The sequence below is a fragment of the Leptonychotes weddellii genome, chromosome 9 (assembly GCF_054177405.1).
Source record: "Leptonychotes weddellii isolate Sample4059 chromosome 9, ASM5417740v2, whole genome shotgun sequence".
Lineage (NCBI taxonomy): Eukaryota > Metazoa > Chordata > Mammalia > Carnivora > Phocidae > Leptonychotes > Leptonychotes weddellii.
Window position 1 is genome coordinate 29652364 of NC_138377.1, and position 22534 is coordinate 29674897.

Genomic DNA, 22534 nt, shown 5'->3' on the forward strand with positions numbered 1-22534 from the left:
GACCTTTCTCCCTTCAGATTCAAAATAGAAGGGTGACTTTTTAAAATATTTTAAATACATCAAAGACTCCGAATTAAAAGACCTTACAGATTATCTGGGCTCCAGGCACAGTGAACATCTTTCAGTCCCTGAAACATGTCACGTTCTTTTACACCCAAGTGTTTTTACACTGCTTGGATCATCCTTTCACCCACACTCTCCAACTTTAACCAAACCAAACCAACACCTACTCACCTTTCCCCAGAAGTAAACCTTGAGTCTTGCTTCTGTACTTTTCCTCATATATGTTCACAGCCTCCTGGGTTTCTCCTCCTATAGTGGCACTTACCACATCCTATTTTATTCACCTATTAACTTAGATCTATCCTCCACAAGACTGAAAGATCCACATAGGCAGGAACTAGGACTTTTTTGTTAACACCTGGCACATGGTAGACATTTAATGAAGGTTTGTTGAAGAAATGAAATGACTGGGGAGCCTGGATGGCTCAGTCAGTCAAGCATCCAACTCTTGGTTTCAGCTTAGGTCAGTCAAGCTCTGCACTCAGCGGGGAGTCTGCTTGAGATTCTCTCTCTCTCTCTCCCTCTGCCCCTCCCCTGGCATGCACACGTGCTCTCTCTCTAAAATAAAATAAATAAATCTTAAAAAAAAAAAAAAGAAAGAAATGAAATGACCAAGCAAATCACCTGACCTCCAGAGCAGCACCACCCAACAGAGCTTTCTGCAGTAATGAAAATATTCAAATATCTGTGCCATCCAGGACAATAGCCATTGGTGTGGCTACTAAGCACCTGAAATGCAGCTAGTGTAACTAAATTTTTAATTGTATTTAATTTTCATTCATTTTAATAGCCACTTGTGGCTATCACTAACATATTACAGCATAGCTCTAGAATCACAATGGGAATATAAAACACTATGCATGACTTGGTTTGCTTGTATTATTTAACATACTGAACTTGTAGTTATAGTTAGTTTGCTCAAATAATTAAAATTTCCAAAGTGAAATTTCTCTTAACAGAGTATGTACTTTTTGAGGTCAGGAATTTAACTTTGTTCATCATCTTCTTATATATAGTAGGTTTTTAAAAATAATGTTCAGTTTAACTGAATGATGATACCAGTTGCTCAAGTTTAAAGACTTTGGTGTCTCTTTCATTTTTTTTCCAGTTTAAGAGTAGCAGGGAAAACTAAAAAACAGACAACTACCATACTGTAAAGTAAAACATACCATGAAGTAAAACAGAACAAAAAAAAGATGTTATATTATCTGGACTGATTGTCCTCTACAGTATCAAGCAGCTATTTGAAGTCTTTACTTTCAGAAAAGGAACTAAGGAAAGTAGCTTCCTAAATATGTACCACATCTCCCACCTCTGCTCTAAGTTTGCTTAGGCTATTTTTTTTTTTTTTTTTTTTAAAGATTTTATTTATTTATTTGACAGAGAGAGACACAGCGAGAAAGGGAACACAAGCAGGGGGAGTGGGAGAGGGAGAAGCAGGCTCCCCGCAGAGCAGGGAGCCCGATGTGGGACTCGATCCCAGGACCCTGGGATCATGACCTGAGCCGAAGGCAGTCGCTCAACCGACTGAGCCACCCAGGCGCCCTGCTTAGGCTATTTTCTTTGCCAAAAGCTGAACTTTTACCCCAATGCCACCATAATCTGTCCAAAGTCTATATGTATTACAATGTCTAGCTCAGATGCCCTTCTCTCTTATGTAGACTGTCTTCTCAGATGGTTCAATTCTGCTTTGCTCTGTAGATGTTTGTCAAGTTCATTAAATACAATTAGTGTTAGCCACACAGAATTTAATGCCTCACTTTTCTAAACTATCAGCAATATCTATATGTAATGTTTCATTTTTATCATAACAAATTCTGAAAATTAAACGTCTTCCTGGATTGAGTCAAACATCTTTTATACATTAGCCTGTTTCTTGATTTGGTGTATTTCCAAACCTAGAAAAATATCTTTCCTATGAAACAGATGAAATCAGAAACAAGAGGAGGCAGACACTGTGTCATGTAAAACCAGCCACTGAGTGACAGAAAAGATATGCTTGGCAAAATCCCAAGCTACATTCCTAGAACGAACTCTTAGTCCCTGAAGAGATTGTTTTCTTATACTACTTGAAAGTACCTTCAAGTCCTAAGCGTATATTACTTTTTTGTGATCCAGCAATACACAGTAACAGTACCATCATCATTTATATTTCTGGATCCAAGATATGTGCATCAGCATGAATTAGCTGACAACAAAATTCTTCATATTTCTGAGTGCAGACTTTCATGGAATTTTCTTCTGTCCTTTTAAGCAAAAAAAGAAAGAAAGAAGAAAGAAAAGAAAGAAAGAAAAAAAAGAAAGAAAGCCAGAAAGGGTTTTACTAGAGACAGGCAAGAAATTAAATCATCTATCCTCAATTATGTCCTCACTGAAACTCAACAACTCATCTCATGTTAACTACCTCTTACTACAACTACTCCACATCTTTTCTCCTCTCCTTTCTCCTCATTCCTAGCAAATGGCCTTACTTTTTTTAATGAGATGTCTGAGGTCATATGGTATATCCTCCCTCTGCATCTGTCCTCTCTACCAAGAAGCTCCCCTGTACCTTCACCCATCTTTTGTATTCTTTCTCCTCTTATCTCTAAATATTCCCTCCCAATATCAATACCTCAACCCATATACTTGATCTCCTTCTGTCCAGACTCCAAGATCTATCAGTCAGTAATCAATCCCCTATTTCCCAGGACCTTCTCTCTCCTTCTCCAAAGACTCCTTTACCTCTGCCTACAAATATGTTCATTTTCCCATTTAAAAAAAAAAAAAAAGATGAAGAAGAGAACAAGCCTTCCTTCCACCTTAGTCCTTCTATGTCTAACATTTCATCCCTCTACTCCCATACATCTCCTAAACCTTGAAAGAGTAGTTTATAACAATTAAGTTCATTTTTTATAAGGTACTTCATTGTTTAACTTTCGGATTTTACCACCCATATCACCGTACTATCTTCTTAAAGGCCATCTATGACCTCAAAACCACCAAACCTCAGGGTCTTTTCTTAATCCTCCGTTATTTCCTCCTCTGTGGAGCATATGATACTAGAGAGTAAACTTTAACTAAAATTCTTTTACGTCTTGTTTCCAAGTCACGTGCTGGTCTAGAGAGCAAACATGACAGCCAGTATCTACACCTACAAAATGCCTACGATCATTTCCCTCACTCATAAGACACAGGAAAAGAAGCAACAGACTCAGTGGGTCTGTCCCAAGTGGGGAATTAGCACATAGAATCTCACCTATCAGGTGAGCTCAGGAATGATAATATAACCTTGGCACTGAGACTGTAAGCCTCCGATTCCTCATACTGTTCTGTTGATTATCAGTCCCTACAGCTTCTGTGATGTTTAAATAGACAGAACAATGGAGTTAACTCCAGTTAGAGGGCTATGGTAACTGATTTCCCAAAAATTCAAGGTGGGGGCACAGTTCTTGGCAAAAAGGCCATTCACTGCAACAGTGAAAAGTCTCTGGGGGAGTATACAGTGGAGACTGCCGCAGCCTTAGTAACACAGGATCACACAGCATAAGAGAGGCTTCTTAACAGACTTCTTTCCCCCTCTTTGATCACTCTTACTAACTTCTTTTCTTCTATTAGATCCCCAAAAGATATGTATTTCTTAAGGTTTCATCTTCAATCTTCTGTTTCTTTCTCCTCCTTACCATTTTTGGTGCCCCTACACATTCATCTCAAGTACTTATTAATCTTTTTAACTCCCCAAACCAGCTTCTCCTCCTCATATTCCTGTTTCTGTTACTAGCATCACCACTGCCCTACCTACCCAAATGAAAGTCTTCCTCAAATTCTCTCTTTTCCTTTGTTCTCCACATACAATCATGGCTCAGTTCTGCTGATTCTGCCTACCAATTGTTTCTCCTTTCTTTTCCATTTCCACTGCCACATCTTATGTCAGGCCCTTGTTATAGTTCACCTGGGCCTCTGCAATGTCCTCTAAATTCACTTTTCAGTTCCAGTTTCTCCCTGCTCTCTTGTATCCTTCCAGTCAATCATCCTAAAGCACAGCTACCAGCTCCTCTCCTGTTGCTGCACTGCCTAGAAAATAAAGTTCAAAATCTTCAGGTAACTCTGAAAAGCCTTCCCTTCCCCTTTTATCTCCCACCACTGCCTTCCATAAAATCTATACTTCACCCTACCTCAGCTACTCCCTATTCCTAAATATCTCCCCATCTCTACCTCTGCTCCATCTTTGCTCAAACTTTTATCTTTGCCAAAAGCCTAACTCTTACCCCAATCCTATCTTAATCTGTCCAAATTCTACATGTACTACAATGTCCGATTCCCATGCCTCTTTCATGAAGCATTCATTCTGACAAAAGGATGAGATCGGGCTTGTCCACAGAGTCCTCTCAGACAGTTCATTCTGCTTTGTTCTCTAGATGTTTGTATATTTATGCTCTCTACCTAACTAAACAGTAAATTCTCTGAGGACAAAAACAATACCTTAGTAGATGGGACTAGAGTATGTGCTGAATTAATGAAGTCACACAAAATTACTAGTGTAATTACAGACACTCAGTTGAAGATGCCAAAGAACATCTGATGCAGAAATACTTACATGCTAAAAAAAAAAAATTTTTTTTGCTTTTAGAATCCTCAGAGAGCTCTGAAGTTACACTCTTCCAAAATTCTCACTGTATGCACTTTCAAGAGTTGGGACAACATTTTTTAACTTCCAGTTATCATTTTCTTTATGAATGAAGCCAGGAAGAATTTTCTACATTTGGTTTGGGCAACATTTGATTATCCAAGGAAATGATCTTTGGTGAGGATACTGGTATTACAGTATCAACAAAACTTACAGGACCAAAAAAATTAAAGAAATTCTGGAATCAAAACACTGGAAAGAGTGACTAATACTTTATTTGTCCTGGTCTTCATATATCCCAACGAAGAACTAATTTTAAATACCTGCATGTTAGTTTGACCATTCTAATAGCATTTGGAAATATCTATTGCTTTTACCAACATTTGTAAATCACATGGGGTTATTTGCTCAAAAGAACATGAGGTGCAGAAATGTTTCCATGTGCTAGAAAATGGTTTCATCATTTTAATAAGACAGCGGGGCAGGGGGGGATGTGGTTTATTTTGCAAATAAACACTAAGTTATAGAAGGTGTCCTTATAAGAATAAGTTTTTTTCAGGGCTAGCCATAAACAACTTTGCAGCCACAAGAGATCACCTCACAAAAGAATAGAAAATAATAAAGTCAATTATGATTTACATAAGTTTAAAAAATGCTACTATGATAAAATATAATTTAATATCTAAATTCACATAAACTTGAACTCTTGCCTTGATAAAAAGGCCCATTCTTTTGTGACACTCGTGATCATATGATCGAGATGAGACAGGTTCCAACTTTCTGATTTCAAAATCTTTAACCATTCTTTTTTTTTTTTAAAGATTTTATTTATTTATTTGAGAGAGAGAATGAGATAGACAGAGACAGCATGAGAGGGGGGAGGGTCAGAGGGAGAAGCAGACTCCCTGCTCAGCAGGGAGCCCGATGCGAGACAGGATTCTGGGACTCCAGGATCATGACCTGAGCCAAAGGTAGTCGCTTAACCAACTGAGCCACTCAGGCGCCCACCTTCAACCATTCTTACTCCACTCTGTCCAAGCCTTTTAAATCTAGAGGACAATAAGCTTTAGGGGGAAAAAAATGGATACTACAGGTATCCATTAAAGGCTACAGGTAATTGCCTTATTTTAGTTAATAAATAATTTAATTTTCCATTTCTATTTTTCTGAAAATGTTCATAAAAATTTCACTTATTGGCACACTACCAGAGAAGAAAGAAGACCAAAAGCCCTTTGACAACCAGATGACACTGTTATTACAAACCTCATCCAACTCTAGACCAAATAAGTAACACTATATTTCAATGGCACCAAACCACAGGCTACCAACTACATATACTGTAAGCAGATTTGCCATGAAAACAAAAATACTATAACACAACATGTTGAGTAGCATCTATCTCCAGACCCTAATTCCTAGTGCAAGAGATCTATACTATATCCACTCTGTCCCAGAAGATGTCCTAAGATCACTGTCTATTTGTAGGAAATAAGGAGATAACACTTCTATGACTAAAGAAGTTCAAAATGTCCCCTAATCTAAACTCAATTTAGGATGATTCTAGAACCAACCAAGCCTCATGAGAGTCCATTTTTCAAAAAGGGTCATATCTACAATATTCCTGTAGACTATAATAAATTATTATGTATATCTAGACTCCGGTATGCAATAGGAATACTAACCTATATGTCCAGTTAAGTACTTAATCTAAATATAACTCCAAAAGATGAGAATTTCCCTTAACAGATGGGACAATTATTTACTTAACTTTGTCATAGTGGCCATACTTCATTATGATCAGTACTCATTTCTGAAAAATATCATGTTTCCTGCAGTTGTAAATGTTTTGCTGGACTATGTAAAGTTCTCTAAAATAAGAGAGTAAAGAGTGTTTCTTAAATATCTTACTGAAGACATTGCTTTTTTAGGCAGATTTTTCCACTATCATAAATACACAGGTACACAAGGTAATTTAAGTGTTAAACATTAGTGACTGCCTGATATATACACAAATGAAGATAAAGTTTTTTGTTTTAAGACCAAATATTTGCCTTTCTACAAAAAAAATCTTAAACCTGAATGTTCTTAAGTTGAATCAAGTCTTGTTTCCCAGTGATTTGTTTCAAACAAAACAGCCTTGTTCCAAAAAAGATCTGTATTTTCATCAATAATTCTAAAAGAGTCACATATTGATGTGACTCTCTCATAAGAAATTCTTAATATGAAAACAGCAATTATTTTTGCAAACCAAAGGAAAGACAAAAAAGAAAACACAGACAAATGAAGACAAATATTTAACAGAACAGGATGCCTGGGTAGCTCAGTCGGTTAAGCGTCTGCCTTCGGCTCGGGTCATGATCCCAGGGTCCTGCAGTTGGGTCCGCATCGGGCTCCCTGCTCAGCGGGGAGTCTGCTTCTCCCTCTGCCCCTCCCCCTTCTTGTGCACATGTACACTCACTCTCTCTCTCTCTGACAAATAAATAAATAAAATCCTTAAATAATATATTTAACAGAACATCAACCATGGGCCAAACACTAAAATGGGAGCTAAGGATAAAGGTAAATAAAACACGGTCCTGGCCCTCTGGAAGCTTATAATCAATTTGATGACATATCTATATTTTTCAAAAGAACTATCCATATTGCTATTAATCTACAAATGAAAGCTAAACATGTCTTGAAGAAAACTCTTTTCTAACCCGTGGAATAATCTGCTCCTCTAAACAAGACCCTAATCAACCTGACCTTCCCATTCCTCTATGTCTTTGGGTGATTTTACTATCTGTTCCTTATGCTGTACATTCAGTCATAAGGATACATAATACATGTTATTAATAATGGTGATGATGATAATAATGATAGCAATAGCTAATACTTAAGCATTTATTAAATTCCAGATATTGCACTAAACACTACATTTATTATTTAGTCTAATCCTCACCATATCCTATTTGGTAGTTACTACTGTTATGTTTGAGAGAAATAATATTAAAAGGTCATTGTTTAATTAAAAAATGTTAGATCAAAATAAGGGACTTAAATATATCAAATTAAGGGATCTAATTTTACTTCTTGATTATTCTATATAGAAGCATAGGTAATAGCTTAACCAGAAATATATAACTGTAATTTTAAGTTATAACTACCTGCTTCTCAGTAAAGTATATGCAAAGGTTAGGAAAAGACAGGCAATAGGGAAGAGAAAAGTATATGCATCCCCTCCCTCCTTAAGCCTGTGTCCAAAACAACAACAACAACAAAGTATAAAATCAATTTGTATTATCAAATGACTTATACCAATAACTTTTGTCTGATCTAAAGGAACTCTTCTAACCTGTGATAAAATTTAAGATTTAGGAATTAATTTCTTCAGTTTTTTACCAGGAAGATCTAACAACTTTCTCCCCTCTTGCTCCTTTCTATTCCATTTTCTAAAAATAACCCTTCATCTGACTAAAAGGTTGAATTGAAAAGAAGTATTTTCAAGTTCCCCAAAAGGTATCCCTCCATTCAAATCAGTATAACCTACTGAGAGTTGAGAGTTTCAAAACCCCATGGTTAAATACACTTTCAAGGCCCAAATTCACTCAGAATCTCCAAACTGCAGTCCCTAAGAGGAACCAAGGAGGAACCCCTCCTTCTCCAAGATGCCAATTTGGGAAGATATCTCTCTTTTCATGATCCTGAATTGGATAGAAAGTAACAGATCCCTTTAGGTAAAGCCCTAATTATAATTCTGAACTTTCTAGGGTCATAGAATTCTTTGAGAATCTTAAAAAGGCAATGGACTTTCTTCCCAGAGGAAAGCTCCTAAGTACATACACATAAAATTTTACACCATTTCAGGAGTTCTCTGAACTTAATGAAGCCCAGTCAATGACCTCAATTTAAAACTCTTGGTCTGTGTTGCCTTATCAATTACATATCTTTCTGTAACACTGGGGCTTAGGATCATATTTGGGAAAATAACAGAGTGAAACTTTTTTTTTTTAAAAGATTTTATTTGACAGAGAGAGAGAGACAGCGAGAGAGGGAACACAAGCAGGGGGAGTGGGAGAGTGAGAAGCAGGCTTCCTGCAGAGTAGGGAGCCCGATGTGGGGCTCGATCCCAGGACCCTGGGATCATGACCTGAGCTGAAGGCAGACGCTCAACGACTGAGCCACCCAGGTGCCCCCAGAGTGAAACTTTTTGAAGAAAAATCAAATAACAGAAAAGTGTTACATGTCCCAAGAAGAAAGGGGTAGTACTTGGCCATTTGGGATAACTCTAGCCTGGTTATACACCAAAAGATTTCACTAAATGGTACAAGTGAAGCCATTTAGAAGTTACCATGGTCTTACTATGTACAAACTACATTATTTTCTCAGACTCCCATTACTGATTGACACTTTCTTGCTTAGATATTTTAATACCATTTAATCAATGGAAAATTTTTACATTCATATACTCATATTTTCCTTACTCTTCCTGATTCTTATCTGGAAGACAGTTTAGCTTGTGTTGTTTTTTTATTGTTGATTTTATGATTTAACTGTTAAGAGTTAGAGAGGGAAGTCTTGCTTTATCCTTGGCTTCTATGAGTATACCTAAATAAATATTTTAATATAGCAATACATTCAAGCTAGGTATGAGTCTATCCTTCTCTTTGGTGAAAAGACTCCCTGGTCTATCCAATAATCACAGTGACTCTGAAATACATCTCTGCATCTTTATGACCTACTTCCAATCCTGTAGATTTCAAAGAGACTCCATCAAGTATCTTATAATCTGCAAGATTTGTAAGGGCAAGGTCTGGTCAGTTTTGGTCACTATACTATGCCTAGTGCTTAGCATGACTGGCACATAGCAAGTGCTCAAAAAATACAACTTTAATGCATTGATGAAACTCTTGAAGCAATTACTTGTTCACCCACTAAGTATGTGAGCTTGGCAAGTTACTAAACATCTCTGAGACCATTTATTTATCAAGAAAAGGAAACAATAACTCTCATAAAGTTATTCCTAAGATTAAATAATTTTAATTTATATACAGTATAGTAGTAACAAAAGTACTATAATTATCCTTTAATGTACACCTATATTTTAAGGCCTACTCAACAAACATAGCTGAATTTTTTAATATGACAACACTATAAATGGATGTGATTCAAATTAATTTTACAACTACATTTTTATAAAATAAATAATAATAAAGGGCCAAAAAAACCACTAGGAGCAGAAATATTAAATACAGGGACAAAGAAAGAAAAAATTCTCATAAATAAGGCAATGTTTTGAAAGAAAATAACTTCCTTATATATTTGTGGCTTAAAACACAACTAATACTCTCCAAGTGACAAACCTGGCACAAAAAAGCAACTGGGAGATTTATTTTTGCTAAAATTATTATCCAGCTCTGTCAAAAAAAAAAAAAAATCCTTACTTCTTAGAGGCACTACTCTAAGATGAAATTGTCTTGGTGGTGTGAAAAAAAAAAAGCCCATTAAAATGTGCTTTGGCTTTCTTTTCCTCACCAGTACACGGTTCTTTAAAAACTAAGTCTAAAAGCGCCATCTACTGTGTCTGTTAGGATCACATCACTTTTGTTGGTCTTTTCAGAGTGCTGAAGAAATGCAAACTAGTAAATTTAGAATCTGTTACTTTTTAATATTTTATTTATTTATTTGTCAGAGAGAGCACAAGCAGAGGAAGTGGCAAGCAGAGGGAGAAGCAGGCTCCCCACTGAACGGGGAGCCCGATGCAGGACTTGATCCCAGGATCCTGGGATCACGACCTGAGCCGAAGGCAAAGACGTTCACCGACTGAGCCACCCAGGCATCCCTAGAATCTGTTACTTTAAAATCCTATTCCCAAAGAAATAAAAGAGGGTGTGCTTTTTTCCCCAGTATATATTTTTATACAATATACTTAACTGTAACTTAGACACACACATTGTCGTGCCTCAGCCGTCAGTTTTCCTGCTTTTTCACTTTCTTCTTTGTAGGTCTGAACTCATAAGAAAAGCATCACAGTAGGGAGCAAAATGCTTACTTCTATACATTAAACAAACATGTAATAGTAACAGCAAAGTTTTGTGGAGGGCTTACTGTGTGCCAGATAGTGTTTTAAGTGGTTTTTTACTCAATATCTCATATAATCCCCCAAAACCGCACTGCAAGTGCTGTTAGTATCAGCTCCATTTTACAGATAAGGAAATCAAGGCACAGAGAAATGATTAAACACTTTGCCCAAGGAAACACAGCTAGTAAGTGACCAGAGTATGATTTGAACCCAGACATTCTGGCAGCAGAGCCCGTCTCTTAACCATGATACCAAGCTTTCTATTACTGTCAGTGGGTTCAAACAATTACTAACCACACTTCTGTCATCAGAACTGCATAGGACAGGGCTGCCTGGCCAGTCAGTAAAGCATGCGCCTTTTGATCTCGGGATTGAATGTGAGCCCCATGGTGGGTGTAAAGATTACGTAAAAATAAAATCTTTAAAAAGAGAGAGAGAGAACTACATAGGACAAATGCAACATCATGCTTTATTTCAATACATTCTAACCTCATCTAATTTTAGACTTTTTTCGTATGTATCTACTTTTAGGAGGTATCATTTTATGCACAGAAGAACTTGTTAAAATACCTGGGCCCTATTCTGGAGATTCTGATTTGCTATGTCTGAGCTGGAATTTGAAAGTGCTGTTTGTAACAAGTTCCCCCCAGTGACTCTGACACGCCAGTCTGGAGCCCTGCATTTAGAACCATGGAGCTTTAAGACATATTTTATTCTTGGGCTATCCATCTGCTCTTAAATTATAAGTTCTACTGACTTTTCTCTTATTTGAAGGGTTTAAATACAGAGAACTGTAAAGGCAAACTCTGTCATAAATTCAAATATGTGGGCGATTTTGTGTTTCTGTTGACTTTCAAAATAGGGAAGCAAAGGATTGGTAAATGGAAATTTTAAATTTTGTTTTAATAATTGCAGAAGAGTAAAGAAGAAATGAAGTAAGCCTCCTTAACACTTTCATATGCAGTCTTTCCTGACCCTTCAGATAACATATTCTCTGTACCAGGGGTTTTCAAAAGTTTCTCCCAGGATTCTCATTGAGGGGGAGAAGAGAAGGCAAGGATTCAGTACCATCCCTATCCCACTTCTCCACTAATGCTGGTGCAATTAACTGATTATTTCACATGTATACATCACCCAGCAAATAAAGCCAAGCATCTTAAGGTAAGGAGCTATGACTCATTGTTCTTTTGAAGTAAATTAATGGATGGATGGATGGATGGATGGATGGATGGATGGATGGATGGAGATGGTCAGCCCATAGCTCCTGTGACAGTTGCTATCTTATATATTAACCCAGAGAGTCTTTTTTCATTACTGAGAAAATATAAAGGCATTTAAAAAAGTCTCCAGTTACTACACAATCTCCTTTCCCCCGCTAAGAGTACACCTGGGGTCACAGAGCTCTAAAATGTTAAAAACAGAAGGTCATTTATAGACATGGTGTATCTATAATGTAAAGAAATGGATGTTTTAAGAAGCACCTAAATGACATGTAAGTTATACATAAATGATACACATATGATATGTTAAGTTATACATACACGATATAGTAAGTTAAATGACATTTGTGAAATCAATCAACCAAGAACTTATTCTAAAGGAAATCTTGCCATTTGCAACAACATGGGTAACATGAAATAAGCCAGACAGAGAAATGCAAATACTGTATGATCTCACTTATATGTGGAACCTAAAAGAGTCAAACTCATAGAAAGAGAAAGTAGAATGCAGTTAGCAAGGGCTGGGGTGGGGAAAATGGAGAAATGCTGGTCAAAGGGTACAAACCTTCAGTTATAAGTAAGTTCCAGGAATCTAATGTACAGTGTGATGACTATATTTAACAATACTGTACTGTATAATTGAAATTTACTGAGAACAAACCTTGAATATTCTCAACACACACACAAAAATAGTAACTATGTGAGATGATGGGTGTTACTTAACTTGATTGTGGTAATCATTTCACAATGTATACATATACCAAATCGTTACATTCCACATCTTAAATATATATAACTTTGTCAATTATACCTCAATAAACCTGGGGAAAAAAACAAAGCAGTTCATCTAAAGATAAAAAAAAAGGTGATTCTAATACTACTATTACACAAATATTTTTGCAATCTCTCATTGGTAATTTACTTCAGAAATTGTAGAAGCAATAGAAGTAAATTAGTTTTAGTACTTTATATTTAAAATTTACTTAGTCTGATCACTCACCTTATTCATCACACTGGATTCTAAATGACAATCGGCTATATCAAAAATCAAAAATAATCCCCAAAATGAAGACATGCTACCATAGAAAATAGTCAGAAGAATGTATTAGAAGCTATCCCCCACCAAAAGAAGCATGCATAAAATGAGTATATAATCTTCCGTGACCATTTTAAGGGAAACAGCACTTACTACTGCTGGCATTGAAAAAGAAAAAGAAACTCAGACACTATATTTTTAAATCACTACACTTTATAATTACAACTACTGCTACAGAGGTTTTTATTTTTTATATATCAAAATGTCCTTTGTCCTAAGTCTTCCTTTCACAAGAGGAATCAAAGCCAAATCCTTTATTGGGATTTTACAGTCTTCCTCTTGGAAGACTTGGAGGCTTTGTGACTTCAATATATTGATATTACTCCTGCTACTTCACGTAAACCTTCACTTCAAGTTTGGTGTGTCTGACACCACATTGCCCAATTCTTCCACTATTCCAAATACTCTGAAGAAGCTTCCCAGAAATCCCTCTTTGGATCAGCAAAAGCAATTTGGTGTCATCAGCAGATTTCACCATTTCCTTCTGGAGTCATTAAAACATTAAACAAGCATGATCTTGGTATCAATCCTTGGAGTTCCTACTATTAACCTCTCTCCAGCTAAAGTCAAGCCATTCTTTGCTATGTTGTGATTCCCATCATAAAACCAGGATGTGTTTATTTGCTAAAAGTTTAAACTTTGATGGACATTTTTTTAACTGAAAGTTGCAAAATGCATTACGAAAGTAAAGAGAAAAAAATTCCCAAAGGAAAGGCCAAATAAACCAGCAAAGAGAAACAGCCCCTACTTGAGTTGTCTTATCCCAGTACTCAAACCACCTCATATTCAACTGATTCTAAAACCTCAACAGAATGTTGACCTTTGCTCTCCAATTATTTACTTCTTTTATAATTGTATGAGAAACCTTATTAAGCACATTTGAAAATTCTATATGAATTATAACCAGCAAGTTCCAACCACTTTATTAGCTTTTTCCCCTCTTTATTACATTTGAAGGGAAAAAAGCAAACAGTCCTTACTCAGAAAGTGAAAAAGCAAATAGCTTTCTCCTCAAACTGGTCTGTACTCTGAACAAGAGAAATCACTCTCTCTTTTATTCAAGTGCAAATCTGTTTGAAGCTTTCATTCTGCTTTCCCAGCCTGCTCTCTGCAGCTGCATAAAAGATGAGACATGGGAATGAAAGAAAACTAGATTGGGGCCAAAAAGCAATACTGTCCATATGCAAACTCGCTCAAAGAGCAGCAAAGCTTCCATACATCCCTTCCCACATTTTCCAGCCTAGCAGACCCCCAGCCAAAAGGAGGAGATGCTGTGCTAGCCCATGTCCAATCGTGTTTAAAACAACAACTTCTCATGTGTAATTAGGGGAAAGATAAGGTTACTAGACACCCTCTCCCCACCCTCCCTGGTCCTGACACAGTGCCTGAGGTGGTCTCAGGACCAATCTTTTAGTTCTAAGTTAGAAGGAATGAGGCAGAGTCAGGGAGCCAATGGAAAAGACCCTCACAGATCTCTTAAGCTGCTTGTGGAGCAAGAGACTGGTAGAAGCACAGCAATAATAAGCAGAATGGATTTTACCTATCTTACCCCACGCATAACCAATATACAATCTTCCCCCCAGAAAGCCAGATCTGCTGTAGACTTTCAGAAAGTCTGGCAGCCCATTAGCCTACATGCAAAGGTGTCAGCTAACCTTATTAATTCCAGCAATCTACTTAGGCCAAACAGTGAACCACACAATTGAGAAAGTTCACCATCAAAATCAAACTCTGCTGCGATCAGATGAGTATTCTCAAGGGTTTCTTACTCAGATGTCATTATAACTCTTTGTTATTTTTAATACTGTTCTTTGGATTTTGCCCCACACAGAATTCCCAAGTTACAGGAGGACCATGAACAATGTCCAGATGTATAAAAAGCAAAAATACTTCCCTCCTACTTGTGGATTCCAAGATAAACACCACAAGAAGCACGTGTGACTAAACTCAGAGCTCATTCCAAATTAAATACTGCATCATGTGCACAGTGTAGGGCTTAAAAAACAAAACTGCACAAATATTCTACACGGTTCATAAGCCAGACTTGTGTGAGCACATGACCACATTATAAGAAGGAAACATGAATTGGAGAGTAGGGGTAAAGGGTGAGAAAAATCTTAGTCATGACCTTTCCCAGAAAATTGGTGCTATTTTCAGAGAACACTTGTATAATATGGGACAGAGATGAAAGACGAAATAGTATTTTTCTTTGTTTTTTTTTTTCCTACTGATGACACTCAATTCTAAAACCACCCAGCAAATAGAAAACCCTACAAAGATTTCAAAATCCCTAGCTAAGCCATGCACAAACACATTAACACACACACACACACACACACACACACACGTAATGAATACTTAAATATCTGGCTGGCCAGCCCAGACCGAATCCTTTTGACCTATAAACTAGGTTCGAGACAGAGTACATGGAACTTTAGGGGGCAGGGAAGTAGGACATTCAGGTCATGTGAAAAGACTTCTACATTATTTTTACTGTGTTTCAAAAATTGAAGTATAAAATGGATAGATGGATGGATGGATGGATGGATGGATGGTAGACAGAGAAGTAGTTTGGCTGAGTGAGTTTGGTTTTTCTCCCACAACTTATCCTAAGTAAAAGCTTTTTTTTTTAAGATTTTTATTTATTTATAGAGAGAGAATGATAGCATGAGAGGGGGGAGAGTCAGAGGGAGAAGCAGACTCCCCGCTGAGCAGGGAGCCCGATGCGGGACTCGATCCCGGGACTCCAGGATCATGACCTGAGCCGAAGGCAGTCGTGTAAACAACTGAGCCACCCAGGTGCCCTTAAGTAAAAGCTTTTAATAAATTAAGATTTGGAAATGTTTACTTAAACATCTTAATTTTTAAAAATTACATAATATTGATAGATATAAAAGAATATATATACTATGTAAGTTATGATGCATAATGAAAAAATATATACCTATGAACCCATCATCCAATTTATGAATTAGAATATTCCTAGTCCCAATCAAGCTACACAGGGACCCTTCCTGAATTCCCATCTTCCTGCTTGTCTCACAGTGGTCATCACTATTCTGAATTGGGCATCTATTTTATTCTTGAGTTTTATAAAAATAGTTTTTACTGCAGCTGATGTAGTTTTCAAATGTATTTGGTAATCCCCCCCACCTTGTGTATGCTTCCATAATGGGGAGAAAAAAAAGAGTAAAATCCTTACCTCAATGTATGAAAAAAGAATCTGCCTGTATATCTATCTTCCTCCACATGTAAGTACCTCAAGATCAGGAATTATGTCTTATTTACTCTAACTTCACAGTACCTAGCAGAGCAATAGGTATAGAATATGTCAAATAATTACTTTTCAACTAATTTTTCAAATTAGAGCCCAAATGTCTTAATGTTTCACAGTCAGAGCTGGTCAACAACAAATATTGCTCTTTGGATCATTACCTTTCTTTAATGATAGACCTCCTATCCCCAGGTCCTAGGGCCCAAGTTTATCAATTGTCTCCCTAGACTACAAATCAATCTAACAGTCACTACATCACCTCATCACACACTAGACACACATCTTAGAGGACACTGAAATTGTCAAATGAGACTGTTTTCCTCAAGGGTCACAGAGTGCTGACTCCTTAGTCTGGAAGAACACATTATCACATGAAAGTTTAATTCAATAGTATTTGAGCTACACTTAACCACAGATACCAATCAGACATGGAGGCATCAATTGTTTTCTATTTAAGGACAGTATCATCTACAAAGCAAACTATACACAAAATGAGTGAGATACTCCTGCTATTTGGTAGCAAAGAGTTTCACAACCACCTTAAAATATCTTTACATTATGTACTGAACACAAGTCTCTCAAGGGCAGTGTTCTAAAGTATAAGCCTACACCCTCAATTATGTCACCATTATGCAATATACTCAGGATTACAAATTTGTCCTTCAGCCTGGAAGAGCAAAACCAACAGTTAATGTGGCTTCAGATTCAGATTATGTTGTGCGACCTCCCCCAGTGTATTAGTGTTAGAAAATTTCTCTGATTCATCTCTTCATTCTGATCAAAGCACAAGATTAAGATTAAAATTAAAAAGATCCAAAATATCTTTCTGGGTGTGGAGAGGAGTCAGGAGAGAATGTTCCTGAAGGACTTAAGACAGTCATAAGACATCAATCTAAAAGATCTTTCTTAAGAGACAATTGTAATGTTACTCTAAAGGTTTAATAGTTATACTTTAGGAAGCAAAGTTTAGGGAATTGTTCACATAAGTGCTATCTGTAGTCCGGAATTAGTTCATATACTATAAAAAATGAAAATTTTTAAAATTTTAAAGCACTGCAGCATATACCAGTCTCCTTTACAAAACCCACATCTTTTCACATAATAATGAGAAGTCTTAGGAATCCATATTGATTTTGATAGGCCATTCCAGGGGAAAACCTTGAAGAGGTGAACATCCTTCTCAGAAGACTTTTAGTGCTCTATTTCAAACACTTAATGCAAAAAAAGAAAAAAAAAATCACTCATCTATGCCTATCATTTGCCAGATATAACCATCTCTTCTTTTTTGTGTGTGTGTAGAAAGCATCTTTATTTTTTTTTTTAGTTTCAATTCAAGTTAGTTAACATATAGTGTATTGTTAGTTTCAGGGGTAGAATTTAGTGATTCATCAGTTGCATATAACACCCAGTGCTCATTACATCAAGTGCCCTCCTTAATACCCATCACTCAGTTACCCCTTCCCTCACCTACCTCCCCTCCAGCAATCCTGTTTGTTCCCTATTGTCAAGAGTCTCTTGTGGTTTGCCTCTCTCCTTGTTATTATTTTATTTTTCCTTCCCTTCCTCTATGTTCATCAGTTTTGTTTCTTAAATCCCACATGAGTGAAATCATATGGTATTTGTCTTCCTCTGACTTGTTTCACTTAGCATAATACCTTCTAGTTCCATCCACATCATTGCAAATGGCAAGATTTCATTCTTTTTGATAGCTGAGTAATATTCCACTGTATATATATACCACATCTTCTTTATCCATTCATCCATCACTGAACATCTGGGATCTTTCCATAGTTTGGCTATTGTAGACATTGCTGCTGTAAACAATGGGGTGCATGTGTCCTTTCAAATCATTATTTTTGTATCCTTTGGATAAATACCTACTAGTACAATTGCTGGGTCGTAGGGTAGTTCTATTTTTAACTTTTTGAGGAACTTCCATACTGTTTTCCAGAGTGGCTGCATCAGTTTGCATTCCCACCAACAGTGTAAGAGGGTTCCCCTTTCTTCTCATCCTCACCAATATCTGTCATTTCCTGAGTTGTTAAAATTTCTTCACTATTACCACTGCACTTTGATAGCAAGCTGAAGATGTGGTAAGGGGACTAAGAATACTCTTGAATGGACTACTCAGACAGACTGATCAAAAAGATGGGCAAGTGACTGCAACCATCTCACTGTGCCACTCCACATTCATCAAAGTAGTCCACCTGCTCAATTACTAATGGGGCAACATCTCCACTCAGACTGTGATAAAGACACACTCCATTTTCTCTACCTATCTCCCACTCTCCCGCCCATCTAAATATGAGTTTTAGAGTGAAAGTGTTATTCTCACTATACCTAAAATCAAAGAAAAACAACAGCTTGTAGCACTATGATGTCAATCAATTAGGAGGGCATTTCTTTGATGGTGATTTGACAAAAGTAGAACTACTGTCATCCCTGCAGGAACCAGTTGGTCCTTTATTGTTTTTTGCTTTATTTTTGGTTATATCTCGAGAATATATCTTGCCTGAGCCACAAAAGAAGAAAACAACTACTCTTTTCTCACCATCCCAACTCCTAGCATTTCTCTACTGGTTTGTAACTAGGATAATACAAAGACAGTAGGAGGAAGGTGTGATATATGCCAGAGGACATTATGCTTTGCTCTTTGTAGTTTGTTCTTTTTTTGGCTTCCTATAATTACATTCCATACTGATTGAGGGAACAGCTTTGAATATTAGTAAAAGACAATTGCCAATGTCCTTGTTCATTCCCTTAAACGACAAGCTACCTGATATAATGAAGCACACACAATGCAACAAATCTAAACCACCTTATTTCATCATGTTATAAATATTGCATTTACATGTATATAAATATATTTGTGATTCAAAGAAGCAAGAAAATGAAAAGACACAATGGGAGAAAATACTTGAAAATCAAATATCTGATAAGGGATTTAGAGTCAGAATATATAATGAGCCTTAACAATTCAATAATAAAAAGACAAACAGAGGCACCTGGGTGGCTTAGTCAGTTGAGCATCTGACTCTTGGTTTTGGCTTAGGTCATGATCTCATGGGTTATCGGATTGAGCCCCACATTGGGCTCTGTGCTCAGCAGGGAGTCTGCTTAAAGAGTCTCTCCCTCTGGCCCTCCACCACTCAAGTGTGTACATGCTCTCTAAGATAAATAAATAAATCTTTAAAAAGAAAAAAAGACGGGGTGCCTGGGTGGCTCAGTCGTTAAGTGTCTGCCTTCGGCTCAGGTCATGATCCCAGGGTCCTGGGATCGAGCCCCGCACTGGGCTCCCTGCTCAGCGGGAAGCCTGTTTCTCCTTCTCCCACTCCTCCAGCTTCTGTTCCCTCTCTCGCTGTGTCTCTCTCTGTCAAATAAATAAATAAAATATTTTAAAAAAATAAAAATTAAATTTAAAAAAGGCAAACACTCCAATTTAAAAAGAAAAAGAAATGTGCAAAGGATTTCAATAGACATTTCTCCAAAGAAGATATACAAATGGTCAATGGACACGTGAAAAGATTCTCAACATCTTTAGTTATTAGGGAAATGCAAAGCAAAACCACAAGGAGATACCACTTCATACCTATTACTAGGATGGTTATAACTAAAATGAAAAAAAAAAAGAAAAGAAAAAGACAAGTGTTGGCAAGGGCATGGAAAAATCAGAACTCTCATTCACTGCTGATGGGATTGTAAAATGGTAAAGCTACTTCGGAAAACAGCTTGGCAGCTCCTCAAAATGTTAAACACAGAGCTACCATATGACCAGCAGTTCTACTTCTAGGTATATAACCAAGAGAAATGAAAATATGTTTTGGTACTAGATAGTAGTAAAAGTTGCACAAATCTATGAATATGCTTTTTAAAAAACCCACTGAATTATATACTTTAAAAGGGGAATTGTATGGTATGTGAATTACATCTCAATAAAGCTGTTTAAAAAGACATTTTTGTTATTTGAAGGCTTTTTATTCTTTATAAAATAGCAAGCATTATGAGGTCTATAATGATTTATCTATTTTCTAATATGTATTCTTGAATATGAAAGTTCCCTGGCATTCAATAAGTAGATGTTGATCTACTGACACTCATCTCTGGTGTAGAATTTGCCTGAAGTGAAATCCCTCTCTTCCCACCTTTTCCTCCTCTACTCCACCTTGACTTAGTTCTTAACACTCATCATTATAAAATGAAGTCTTCAGCAAGCCCTAGAGCCTAAGTAGTAAATAATAGATGCTGGAGGAGCAAGATGGCAGAGGAGTAGGAAACCTAAATTTTGTCTGCTCCCAGGCATTCAGCTAGATAGGTATCAAACCATTCTAAACACCTACAAACTCAACAGAAGATCAGAGAAAAGAATAGCAACAACTCTATGAACAGAAAAGCGACCACTTTCTGGAAGTTCCTGAGAGTGGAGATCTGGATGATGATGCTGAAGCTATTCTTGCTGTAGACTTTGAAACTGGTCACTTTTTACGTGAGTGTATAATCCCAAGATCAGTGTTATACTTTACTGGAGAAGCTATCGAAGATGATGATGATGATTATGATGAAGAAGGTGAAGAAGCAGATGAGGAAGGGGAAGAAGAAGGAGATGAGGAAAATGATCCAGACTATGACTCAAAGAAGGATCAAAACCCAGCAGAGTGCAAGCAGCAGTGAAGCAAGATGTATGTGGCCTTGAGGCTAACCTGCACTGTAAGAGCCTAAACACAACTATTACTTACTTACAGTCTTATGTTTTTGTACTTTCTAGGTAGACTCAGTAATTTTTTTTAAAGGAAAGGAACTGATAATTTTAAAGATCAATTTGTTCTACTTAGCATTTTAACTCTAGTTTTTCTGCCAGATCTATTGATTGCACAAATTCTTTCATGCATGTTCATTCATCACCACGTGGTTTGGTTCTTCTGGAGTAATTTTTATCATGTAACAAAGATTTTAGATTACAGCTATGAAAGTGAACAGAACTGTTAAACTTTTTTTTTTTTTTTTTTTGCTTTGCCAATTATTTTCCTGAAGAACCAAAGTATTTTTTTCAGCTGGTAGTTGAACTGGGTTTACGTTTGCTTGCACTAGCTGTGCCTTTCATTACTTTGTTGTAGAAATGCAGTGACTTAGACTGAGACAATTCCTCATTTAAAAAAACAAAAACAAAACTTGTTGAGACAAATATATGGTTAAGAATTTGCAGTAAGACCACAACTGATAACTTAGATTATTAATGGATTTTTGTATTTTAGGTGATGTAGTTAGAAACCTAGTGAGGAAACCATAGTAAAGAAACCTAACTCATAGTGTGGTTATCGGTTATTGCAGGGAAGTGAATAAAACCTATTTTCAGAAGTTAAGCCTCATTATTTTAACTGTACTTTTAAATTTAACTTCCATTAACTAAGCATCTTTTCTTTATGGTAGGGTTTGCTTCCCTGGAAAGGATGAATATACATCATTTGACAAGCCTATTTCAAGTTTTTTTGTTGTTATTGTTTGTTTGCTTGTTTTTCTTTTTGCAGCCTAAAATAAAAATGTCAAATATAAAAAAAAAATAATAGGTGCCATCAGTCCCTATTATTTTTGAAATGAGAAAACTACAGCTTGGCTATTTATCCAAGGCAAAGCAACAGAATCCACATTAAAATTTAGGAGTAAATTTTAATTTACTGTATTACAATTACAGAATTGGTATTACAAGTCCATCTCTATCTTATGACTGGTATATCTTCTGGTTATCTTTGAAAGTGCACTATATCTTAAACTTCAAAGTAATTGTTAAGGGAAGGCCTTTATGGTATATCCAAAAACTAACTCTCTAAGAAAGGATTCCAGTATAAATCTACCTTATACCAAGTACACTACAACTAAGATTTATTCCTTCTTTCACCAAAATTTTTTGAGCACTCACACCTGTCAAACACTGGGATTGCATAAATGAATTAAATTAGACACAGATGCTACCATAAAACAATTCACCAGTATGGAGAAGCACAGAATGCCCTGTAAACAGGCAATGACAATGGTGTGCTACAGTGGAGGAGGGTGCATGGCGCTGTCAGGAAAGTTTTCAAAGTCAGAAACCTGAATTCTGGAGCAAGATGGCGGAGGAGTAGGAGACCTGGATTTCATCTCCTCTCAGGAATTCAGCTGGATAGGGATCAAACCATTCTGAACACCTACAAACTCAACGGGAGATCGAAGAAAGGAATAG

At 36.7% G+C, this 22534-nt stretch overlaps 1 protein-coding gene and 1 long non-coding RNA gene across 9 annotated transcripts in view; both read right to left on the minus strand.

Moving 5' to 3' along the window:
- The window catches only part of RAD51B (RAD51 paralog B), a 780046-nt gene that overhangs the window by 456970 nt on the left and 300542 nt on the right, over positions 1 to 22534 (minus strand). The window lies entirely within an intron of this gene.
- LOC145723405 (uncharacterized) overlaps positions 21050 to 22534 on the minus strand; it is a 4274-nt gene continuing 2789 nt past the window's right edge. The window contains exon 2 of the long non-coding RNA XR_014148411.1: positions 21050 to 22404. This is a non-coding gene — a long non-coding RNA (uncharacterized LOC145723405). The remainder of the gene's footprint in view (positions 22405 to 22534) is intronic.